This window comes from Oncorhynchus keta, chromosome 19, assembly GCF_023373465.1.
Source record: "Oncorhynchus keta strain PuntledgeMale-10-30-2019 chromosome 19, Oket_V2, whole genome shotgun sequence".
Taxonomy (NCBI): Eukaryota; Metazoa; Chordata; class Actinopteri; order Salmoniformes; family Salmonidae; genus Oncorhynchus; species Oncorhynchus keta.
In genome coordinates this window covers 52007165-52019973 of record NC_068439.1, presented here as the reverse complement: position 1 = coordinate 52019973, position 12809 = coordinate 52007165, and positions in this window count along the sequence as shown.

Below are 12809 nucleotides of genomic sequence, written 5' to 3'. Positions count from 1 at the left end.
GGAGAATGTCATTTGCCGAGTTTGAGAGCTATTTGCCCAATGCAATTATGCAGTCTAAAATATCCACAGTGTGATTTCAATTGTTTTCTGATTATTGTCAAATATATTAATTATTATATTTTAAATTATGTAACAACATTCCAACCTTGTATAACTTAATCTAGTACAATCATATGACATGATTCCACTTTTTGTATTCGTTTGCATCACCTTCAATAAGGGACTTAATTTGAAGGTGAATCTCAAATTCCAATGATTTGACTAATCATTATTGTGGCTCATTTCACACAGGTAAATGAACCTATCTGAACTGTCTGTCTGTCGATGGTGATGGGAGAGCTGGCCTCAGTTTCATGCTAAGCATCGCGCAAGCACTTACGACTCCCTCAACGGTCCGTGCTGCATTTTGTTACCGGTATTCACACATTTCGTCAGTAGTAGTCAGTATAATTCTCGATTATCAGAAGGTATAACGGTAATTGTTCTTGGAAAGCTGCAAAAAAGTGTCGACTTTTCATGGTCTGATAAACATTTCGAAGTGACAATTCGTGTCGCAGATAAAAATAGGTTTTTAAAAAATGAAAAGATTAGGTCTCAATGTTTTGCCAAGGCTGCACTGCAGCATCTACTCACAGGTATTATCCCACTACTGGACAGCACGGGGTATTTGACCTGCTTCGTTTCCGACCTGGGCCGGTTCACCCCTCCTTAGACAACCTGGTGGTCCCGGGCTCCCCCAGGAACACCATATCGATACCGAACTTAGCGTGGACACCCGTTCGACATAGTGTGCTGCAGCCCAGAGCTCCTCAGCTCACTTGATCCACCACCCTCAGCCTCCCAGTGACTTGGATTACAGGCACATGCCACCGCACCCAGCGAGATATTCAGCTGCAGGTAAAGGTGATAGAGGTAGGAGGAGTCTGTGACGTAATTTCGAAGGATGGTTGTAGGCAAAAGGCCATTGCATGGGAAAAACTAAGAAGTGCTGCTTCTATAAAGCTAGTGCATACACTGTCATTGGATGTCCAGTTGGGCCCTTGGTAGGTTTAGGTTGATTTGAAGATATTGGTACATATGCAGAAACACACATGAAATGTGATGTCATGCAAAAACAGGTAAAAAATATATAATCTGCCTAAATATATCATCAAAGGTGTATCATCAAAAGTTGTACACAACAAATAGGCAAAACACCAAATCAATAGATATGCATATCAAATGCCTTTAGTGATGGAGAATGTCATTTGCCGAGTTTGAGAGCTATTTGCCCAATGCAATTATGCAGTCTAAAATATCCACAGTGTGATTTCAATTGTTTTCTGATTATTGTCAAATATATTAATTATTATATTTTAAATTATGTAACAACATTCCAACCTTGTATAACTTAATCTAGTACAATCATATGACATGATTCCACTTTTTGTATTCGTTTGCATCACCTTCAATAAGGGACTTAATTTGAAGGTGAATCTCAAATTCCAATGATTTGACTAATCATTATTGTGGCTCATTTCACACAGGTAAATGAACCTATCTGAACTGTCTGTCTGTCGATGGTGATGGGAGAGCTGGCCTCAGTTTCATGCTAAGCATCGCGCAAGCACTTACGACTCCCTAACGGTCCGTCCGTGCTGCATTTTGTTACCGGTATTCACACATTTCGTCAGTAGTAGTCAGTATAATTCTCGATTATCAGAAGGTATAACGGTAATTGTTCTTGGAAAGCTGCAAAAAAGTGTCGACTTTTCATGGTCTGATAAACATTTCGAAGTGACAATTCGTGTCGCAGATAAAAATAGGTTTTTAAAAAATGAAAAGATTAGGTCTCGATGTTTTGCCAAGGCTGCACTGCAGCATCTACTCACAGGTATTATCCCACTACTGGACAGCACGGGGGATTTGACCTGCTTCGTTTCCGACCTGGGCCGGTTCACCCCTCCTTAGACAACCTGGTGGTCCCGGGCTCCCCAGGAACACCATATCGATACCGAACTTAGCGTGGACACCCGTTCGACATAGTGTGCTGCAGCCCAGAGCTCCTCAGCTCACTTGATCCACCAACCTCAGCCTCCCAGTGACTTGGATTACAGGCACATGCCACCGCACCCGGCGAGATATTCAGCTGCAGGTAAAGGTGATAGAGGTAGGAGTCTGTGACGTAATTTCGAAGGATGGTTGTAGGCAAAAGGCCATTGCATGGGAAAAACTAAGAAGTGCTGCTTCTATAAAGCTAGTGCATACACTGTCATTGGATGTCCAGTTGGGCCCTTGGTAGGTTTAGGTTGATTTGAAGATATTGGTACATATGCAGAAACACACATGAAATGTGATGTCATGCAAAAACAGGTAAAAATATATAATCTGCCTAAATATATCATCAAAGGTGTATCATCAAAAGTTGTACACAACAAATAGGCAAAACACCAAATCAATAGATATGCATATCAAATGCCTTTAGTGATGGAGAATGTCATTTGCCGAGTTTGAGAGCTATTTGCCCAATGCAATTATGCAGTCTAAAATATCCACAGTGTGATTTCAATTGTTTTCTGATTATTGTCAAATATATTAATTATTATATTTTAAATTATGTAACAACATTCCAACCTTGTATAACTTAATCTAGTACAATCATATGACATGATTCCACTTTTTGTATTCGTTTGCATCACCTTCAATAAGGGACTTAATTTGAAGGTGAATCTCAAATTCCAATGATTTGACTAATCATTATTGTGGCTCATTTCACACAGGTAAATGAACCTATCTGAACTGTCTGTCTGTCGATGGTGATGGGAGAGCTGGCCTCAGTTTCATGCTAAGCATCGCGCAAGCACTTACGACTCCTCAACGGTCCGTGCTGCATTTTGTTACTGGTATTCACACATTTCGTCAGTAGTAGTCAGTATAATTCTCGATTATCAGAAGGGATAACGGTAATTGTTCTTGGAAAGCTGCAAAAAAGTGTCGACTTTTCATGGTCTGATAAACATTTCGAAGTGACAATTCGTGTCGCAGATAAAAATAGGTTTTTAAAAAATGAAAAGATTAGGTCTCAATGTTTTGCCAAGGCTGCACTGCAGCATCTACTCACAGGTATTATCCCACTACTGGACAGCACGGGGGATTTGACCTGCTTCGTTTCCGACCTGGGCCGGTTCACCCCTCCTTAGACAACCTGGTGGTCCCGGGCTCCCCAGGAACACCATATCGATACCGAACTTAGCGTGGACACCCGTTCGACATAGTGTGCTGCAGCCCAGAGCTCCTCAGCTCACTTGATCCACCAACCTCAGCCTCCCAGTGACTTGGATTACAGGCACATGCCACCGCACCCGGCGAGATATTCAGCTGCAGGTAAAGGTGATAGAGGTAGGAGTCTGTGACGTAATTTCGAAGGATGGTTGTAGGCAAAAGGCCATTGCATGGGAAAAACTAAGAAGTGCTGCTTCTATAAAGCTAGTGCATACACTGTCATTGGATGTCCAGTTGGGCCCTTGGTAGGTTTAGGTTGATTTGAAGATATTGGTACATATGCAGAAACACACATGAAATGTGATGTCATGCAAAAACAGGTAAAAATATATAATCTGCCTAAATATATCATCAAAGGTGTATCATCAAAAGTTGTACACAACAAATAGGCAAAACACCAAATCAATAGATATGCATATCAAATGCCTTTAGTGATGGAGAATGTCATTTGCCGAGTTTGAGAGCTATTTGCCCAATGCAATTATGCAGTCTAAAATATCCACAGTGTGATTTCAATTGTTTTCTGATTATTGTCAAATATATTAATTATTATATTTTAAATTATGTAACAACATTCCAACCTTGTATAACTTAATCTAGTACAATCATATGACATGATTCCACTTTTTGTATTCGTTTGCATCACCTTCAATAAGGGACTTAATTTGAAGGTGAATCTCAAATTCCAATGATTTGACTAATCATTATTGTGGCTCATTTCACACAGGTAAATGAACCTATCTGAACTGTCTGTCTGTCGATGGTGATGGGAGAGCTGGCCTCAGTTTCATGCTAAGCATCGCGCAAGCACTTACGACTCCCTCAACGGTCCGTGCTGCATTTTGTTACTGGTATTCACACATTTTTCGTCAGTAGTAGTCAGTATAATTCTCGATTATCAGAAGGGATAACGGTAATTGTTCTTGGAAAGCTGCAAAAAGTGTCGACTTTTCATGGTCTGATAAACATTTCGAAGTGACAATTCGTGTCGCAGATAAAAATAGGTTTTTAAAAAATGAAAAGATTAGGTCTCGATGTTTTGCCAAGGCTGCACTGCAGCATCTACTCACAGGTATTATCCCACTACTGGACAGCACGGGGATTTGACCTGCTTCGTTTCCGACCTGGGCCGGTTCACCCCTCCTTAGACAACCTGGTGGTCCCGGGCTCCCCAGGAACACCATATCGATACCGAACTTAGCGTGGACACCCGTTCGACATAGTGTGCTGCAGCCCAGAGCTCCTCAGCTCACTTGATCCACCAACCTCAGCCTCCCAGTGACTTGGATTACAGGCACATGCCACCGCACCCGGCGAGATATTCAGCTGCAGGTAAAGGTGATAGAGGTAGGAGTCTGTGACGTAATTTCGAAGGATGGTTGTAGGCAAAAGGCCATTGCATGGGAAAAACTAAGAAGTGCTGCTTCTATAAAGCTAGTGCATACACTGTCATTGGATGTCCAGTTGGGCCCTTGGTAGGTTTAGGTTGATTTGAAGATATTGGTACATATGCAGAAACACACATGAAATGTGATGTCATGCAAAAACAGGTAAAAATATATAATCTGCCTAAATATATCATCAAAGGTGTATCATCAAAAGTTGTACACAACAAATAGGCAAAACACCAAATCAATAGATATGCATATCAAATGCCTTTAGTGATGGAGAATGTCATTTGCCGAGTTTGAGAGCTATTTGCCCAATGCAATTATGCAGTCTAAAATATCCACAGTGTGATTTCAATTGTTTTCTGATTATTGTCAAATATATTAATTATTATATTTTAAATTATGTAACAACATTCCAACCTTGTATAACTTAATCTAGTACAATCATATGACATGATTCCACTTTTTGTATTCGTTTGCATCACCTTCAATAAGGGACTTAATTTGAAGGTGAATCTCAAATTCCAATGATTTGACTAATCATTATTGTGGCTCATTTCACACAGGTAAATGAACCTATCTGAACTGTCTGTCTGTCGATGGTGATGGGAGAGCTGGCCTCAGTTTCATGCTAAGCATCGCGCAAGCACTTACGACTCCCTCAACGGTCCGTGCTGCATTTTGTTACTGGTATTCACACATTTCGTCAGTAGTAGTCAGTATAATTCTCGATTATCAGAAGGGATAACGGTAATTGTTCTTGGAAAGCTGCAAAAAAGTGTCGACTAAAAATGGTCTGATAAACATTTCGAAGTGACAATTCGTGTCGCAGATAAAAATAGGTTTTTAAAAAATGAAAAGATTAGGTCTCGATGTTTTGCCAAGGCTGCACTGCAGCATCTACTCACAGGTATTATCCCACTACTGGACAGCACGGGGATTTGACCTGCTTCGTTTCCGACCTGGGCCGGTTCACCCCTCCTTAGACAACCTGGTGGTCCCGGGCTCCCCCAGGAACACCATATCGATACCGAACTTAGCGTGGACACCCGTTCGACATAGTGTGCTGCAGCCCAGAGCTCCTCAGCTCACTTGATCCACCAACCTCAGCCTCCCAGTGACTTGGATTACAGGCACATGCCACCGCACCCGGCGAGATATTCAGCTGCAGGTAAAGGTGATAGAGGTAGGAGTCTGTGACGTAATTTCGAAGGATGGTTGTAGGCAAAAGGCCATTGCATGGGAAAAACTAAGAAGTGCTGCTTCTATAAAGCTAGTGCATACACTGTCATTGGATGTCCAGTTGGGCCCTTGGTAGGTTTAGGTTGATTTGAAGATATTGGTACATATGCAGAAACACACATGAAATGTGATGTCATGCAAAAACAGGTAAAAATATATAATCTGCCTAAATATATCATCAAAGGTGTATCATCAAAAGTTGTACACAACAAATAGGCAAAACACCAAATCAATAGATATGCATATCAAATGCCTTTAGTGATGGAGAATGTCATTTGCCGAGTTTGAGAGCTATTTGCCCAATGCAATTATGCAGTCTAAAATATCCACAGTGTGATTTCAATTGTTTTCTGATTATTGTCAAATATATTAATTATTATATTTTAAATTATGTAACAACATTCCAACCTTGTATAACTTAATCTAGTACAAACATATGACATGATTCCACTTTTTGTATTCGTTTGCATCACCTTCAATAAGGGACTTAATTTGAAGGTGAATCTCAAATTCCAATGATTTGACTAATCATTATTGTGGCTCATTTCACACAGGTAAATGAACCTATCTGAACTGTCTGTCTGTCGATGGTGATGGGAGAGCTGGCCTCAGTTTCATGCTAAGCATCGCGCAAGCACTTACGACTCCCTCAACGGTCCGTGCTGCATTTTGTTACTGGTATTCACACATTTCGTCAGTAGTAGTCAGTATAATTCTCGATTATCAGAAGGGATAACGGTAATTGTTCTTGGAAAGCTGCAAAAAAGTGTCGACTTTTCATGGTCTGATAAACATTTCGAAGTGACAATTCGTGTCGCAGATAAAAATAGGTTTTTAAAAAATGAAAAGATTAGGTCTCGATGTTTTGCCAAGGCTGCACTGCAGCATCTACTCACAGGTATTATCCCACTACTGGACAGCACGGGGGATTTGACCTGCTTCGTTTCCGACCTGGGCCGGTTCACCCCTCCTTAGACAACCTGGTGGTCCCGGGCTCCCCAGGAACACCATATCGATACCGAACTTAGCGTGGACACCCGTTCGACATAGTGTGCTGCAGCCCAGAGCTCCTCAGCTCACTTGATCCACCAACCTCAGCCTCCCAGTGACTTGGATTACAGGCACATGCCACCGCACCCGGCGAGATATTCAGCTGCAGGTAAAGGTGATAGAGGTAGGAGTCTGTGACGTAATTTCGAAGGATGGTTGTAGGCAAAAGGCCATTGCATGGGAAAAACTAAGAAGTGCTGCTTCTATAAAGCTAGTGCATACACTGTCATTGGATGTCCAGTTGGGCCCTTGGTAGGTTTAGGTTGATTTGAAGATATTGGTACATATGCAGAAACACACATGAAATGTGATGTCATGCAAAAACAGGTAAAAATATATAATCTGCCTAAATATATCATCAAAGGTGTATCATCAAAAGTTGTACACAACAAATAGGCAAAACACCAAATCAATAGATATGCATATCAAATGCCTTTAGTGATGGAGAATGTCATTTGCCGAGTTTGAGAGCTATTTGCCCAATGCAATTATGCAGTCTAAAATATCCACAGTGTGATTTCAATTGTTTTCTGATTATTGTCAAATATATTAATTATTATATTTTAAATTATGTAACAACATTCCAACCTTGTATAACTTAATCTAGTACAAACATATGACATGATTCCACTTTTTGTATTCGTTTGCATCACCTTCAATAAGGGACTTAATTTGAAGGTGAATCTCAAATTCCAATGATTTGACTAATCATTATTGTGGCTCATTTCACACAGGTAAATGAACCTATCTGAACTGTCTGTCTGTCGATGGTGATGGGAGAGCTGGCCTCAGTTTCATGCTAAGCATCGCGCAAGCACTTACGACTCCCTCAACGGTCCGTGCTGCATTTTGTTACTGGTATTCACACATTTCGTCAGTAGTAGTCAGTATAATTCTCGATTATCAGAAGGGATAACGGTAATTGTTCTTGGAAAGCTGCAAAAAAGTGTCGACTTTTCATGGTCTGATAAACATTTCGAAGTGACAATTCGTGTCGCAGATAAAAATAGGTTTTTAAAAAATGAAAAGATTAGGTCTCGATGTTTTGCCAAGGCTGCACTGCAGCATCTACTCACAGGTATTATCCCACTACTGGACAGCACAGGGGATTTGACCTGCTTCGTTTCCGACCTGGGCCGGTTCACCCCTCCTTAGACAACCTGGTGGTCCCGGGCTCCCCCAGGAACACCATATCGATACCGAACTTAGCGTGGACACCCGTTCGACATAGTGTGCTGCAGCCCAGAGCTCCTCAGCTCACTTGATCCACCAACCTCAGCCTCCCAGTGACTTGGATTACAGGCACATGCCACCGCACCCGGCGAGATATTCAGCTGCAGGTAAAGGTGATAGAGGTAGGAGTCTGTGACGTAATTTCGAAGGATGGTTGTAGGCAAAAGGCCATTGCATGGGAAAAACTAAGAAGTGCTGCTTCTATAAAGCTAGTGCATACACTGTCATTGGATGTCCAGTTGGGCCCTTGGTAGGTTTAGGTTGATTTGAAGATATTGGTACATATGCAGAAACACACATGAAATGTGATGTCATGCAAAAACAGGTAAAAATATATAATCTGCCTAAATATATCATCAAAGGTGTATCATCAAAAGTTGTACACAACAAATAGGCAAAACACCAAATCAATAGATATGCATATCAAATGCCTTTAGTGATGGAGAATGTCATTTGCCGAGTTTGAGAGCTATTTGCCCAATGCAATTATGCAGTCTAAAATATCCACAGTGTGATTTCAATTGTTTTCTGATTATTGTCAAATATATTAATTATTATATTTTAAATTATGTAACAACATTCCAACCTTGTATAACTTAATCTAGTACAATCATATGACATGATTCCACTTTTTGTATTCGTTTGCATCACCTTCAATAAGGGACTTAATTTGAAGGTGAATCTCAAATTCCAATGATTTGACTAATCATTATTGTGGCTCATTTCACACAGGTAAATGAACCTATCTGAACTGTCTGTCTGTCGATGGTGATGGGAGAGCTGGCCTCAGTTTCATGCTAAGCATCGCGCAAGCACTTACGACTCCCTCAACGGTCCGTGCTGCATTTTGTTACTGGTATTCACACATTTCGTCAGTAGTAGTCAGTATAATTCTCGATTATCAGAAGGGATAACGGTAATTGTTCTTGGAAAGCTGCAAAAAAGTGTCGACTTTTCATGGTCTGATAAACATTTCGAAGTGACAATTCGTGTCGCAGATAAAAATAGGTTTTTAAAAAATGAAAAGATTAGGTCTCGATGTTTTGCCAAGGCTGCACTGCAGCATCTACTCACAGGTATTATCCCACTACTGGACAGCACGGGGGATTTGACCTGCTTCGTTTCCGACCTGGGCCGGTTCACCCCTCCTTAGACAACCTGGTGGTCCCGGGCTCCCCAGGAACACCATATCGATACCGAACTTAGCGTGGACACCCGTTCGACATAGTGTGCTGCAGCCCAGAGCTCCTCAGCTCACTTGATCCACCAACCTCAGCCTCCCAGTGACTTGGATTACAGGCACATGCCACCGCACCCGGCGAGATATTCAGCTGCAGGTAAAGGTGATAGAGGTAGGAGTCTGTGACGTAATTTCGAAGGATGGTTGTAGGCAAAAGGCCATTGCATGGGAAAAACTAAGAAGTGCTGCTTCTATAAAGCTAGTGCATACACTGTCATTGGATGTCCAGTTGGGCCCTTGGTAGGTTTAGGTTGATTTGAAGATATTGGTACATATGCAGAAACACACATGAAATGTGATGTCATGCAAAAACAGGTAAAAATATATAATCTGCCTAAATATATCATCAAAGGTGTATCATCAAAAGTTGTACACAACAAATAGGCAAAACACCAAATCAATAGATATGCATATCAAATGCCTTTAGTGATGGAGAATGTCATTTGCCGAGTTTGAGAGCTATTTGCCCAATGCAATTATGCAGTCTAAAATATCCACAGTGTGATTTCAATTGTTTTCTGATTATTGTCAAATATATTAATTATTATATTTTAAATTATGTAACAACATTCCAACCTTGTATAACTTAATCTAGTACAATCATATGACATGATTCCACTTTTTGTATTCGTTTGCATCACCTTCAATAAGGGACTTAATTTGAAGGTGAATCTCAAATTCCAATGATTTGACTAATCATTATTGTGGCTCATTTCACACAGGTAAATGAACCTATCTGAACTGTCTGTCTGTCGATGGTGATGGGAGAGCTGGCCTCAGTTTCATGCTAAGCATCGCGCAAGCACTTACGACTCCCTCAACGGTCCGTGCTGCATTTTGTTACTGGTATTCACACATTTCGTCAGTAGTAGTCAGTATAATTCTCGATTATCAGAAGGGATAACGGTAATTGTTCTTGGAAAGCTGCAAAAAAGTGTCGACTTTTCATGGTCTGATAAACATTTCGAAGTGACAATTCGTGTCGCAGATAAAAATAGGTTTTTAAAAAATGAAAAGATTAGGTCTCGATGTTTTGCCAAGGCTGCACTGCAGCATCTACTCACAGGTATTATCCCACTACTGGACAGCACGGGGGATTTGACCTGCTTCGTTTCCGACCTGGGCCGGTTCACCCCTCCTTAGACAACCTGGTGGTCCCGGGCTCCCCCAGGAACACCATATCGATACCGAACTTAGCGTGGACACCCGTTCGACATAGTGTGCTGCAGCCCAGAGCTCCTCAGCTCACTTGATCCACCAACCTCAGCCTCCCAGTGACTTGGATTACAGGCACATGCCACCGCACCCGGCGAGATATTCAGCTGCAGGTAAAGGTGATAGAGGTAGGAGTCTGTGACGTAATTTCGAAGGATGGTTGTAGGCAAAAGGCCATTGCATGGGAAAAACTAAGAAGTGCTGCTTCTATAAAGCTAGTGCATACACTGTCATTGGATGTCCAGTTGGGCCCTTGGTAGGTTTAGGTTGATTTGAAGATATTGGTACATATGCAGAAACACACATGAAATGTGATGTCATGCAAAAACAGGTAAAAATATATAATCTGCCTAAATATATCATCAAAGGTGTATCATCAAAAGTTGTACACAACAAATAGGCAAAACACCAAATCAATAGATATGCATATCAAATGCCTTTAGTGATGGAGAATGTCATTTGCCGAGTTTGAGAGCTATTTGCCCAATGCAATTATGCAGTCTAAAATATCCACAGTGTGATTTCAATTGTTTTCTGATTATTGTCAAATATATTAATTATTATATTTTAAATTATGTAACAACATTCCAACCTTGTATAACTTAATCTAGTACAATCATATGACATGATTCCACTTTTTGTATTCGTTTGCATCACCTTCAATAAGGGACTTAATTTGAAGGTGAATCTCAAATTCCAATGATTTGACTAATCATTATTGTGGCTCATTTCACACAGGTAAATGAACCTATCTGAACTGTCTGTCTGTCGATGGTGATGGGAGAGCTGGCCTCCAGTTTCATGCTAAGCATCGCGCAAGCACTTACGACTCCCTCAACGGTCCGTGCTGCATTTTGTTACTGGTATTCACACATTTCGTCAGTAGTAGTCAGTATAATTCTCGATTATCAGAAGGGATAACGGTAATTGTTCTTGGAAAGCTGCAAAAAGTGTCGACTTTTCATGGTCTGATAAACATTTCGAAGTGACAATTCGTGTCGCAGATAAAAATAGGTTTTTAAAAAATGAAAAGATTAGGTCTCGATGTTTTGCCAAGGCTGCACTGCAGCATCTACTCACAGGTATTATCCCACTACTGGACAGCACGGGGATTTGACCTGCTTCGTTTCCGACCTGGGCCGGTTCACCCCTCCTTAGACAACCTGGTGGTCCCGGGCTCCCCCAGGAACACCATATCGATACCGAACTTAGCGTGGACACCCGTTCGACATAGTGTGCTGCAGCCCAGAGCTCCTCAGCTCACTTGATCCACCAACCTCAGCCTCCCAGTGACTTGGATTACAGGCACATGCCACCGCACCCGGCGAGATATTCAGCTGCAGGTAAAGGTGATAGAGGTAGGAGTCTGTGACGTAATTTCGAAGGATGGTTGTAGGCAAAAGGCCATTGCATGGGAAAAACTAAGAAGTGCTGCTTCTATAAAGCTAGTGCATACACTGTCATTGGATGTCCAGTTGGGCCCTTGGTAGGTTTAGGTTGATTTGAAGATATTGGTACATATGCAGAAACACACATGAAATGTGATGTCATGCAAAAACAGGTAAAAATATATAATCTGCCTAAATATATCATCAAAGGTGTATCATCAAAAGTTGTACACAAACAAATAGGCAAAACACCAAATCAATAGATATGCATATCAAATGCCTTTAGTGATGGAGAATGTCATTTGCCGAGTTTGAGAGCTATTTGCCCAATGCAATTATGCAGTCTAAAATATCCACAGTGTGATTTCAATTGTTTTCTGATTATTGTCAAATATATTAATTATTATATTTTAAATTATGTAACAACATTCCAACCTTGTATAACTTAATCTAGTACAATCATATGACATGATTCCACTTTTTGTATTCGTTTGCATCACCTTCAATAAGGGACTTAATTTGAAGGTGAATCTCAAATTCCAATGATTTGACTAATCATTATTGTGGCTCATTTCACACAGGTAAATGAACCTATCTGAACTGTCTGTCTGTCGATGGTGATGGGAGAGCTGGCCTCAGTTTCATGCTAAGCATCGCGCAAGCACTTACGACTCCCTCAACGGTCCGTGCTGCATTTGTTACCGGTATTCACACATTTCGTCAGTAGTAGTCAGTATAATTCTCGATTATCAGAAGGTATAACGGTAATTGTTCTTGGAAAGCTGCAAA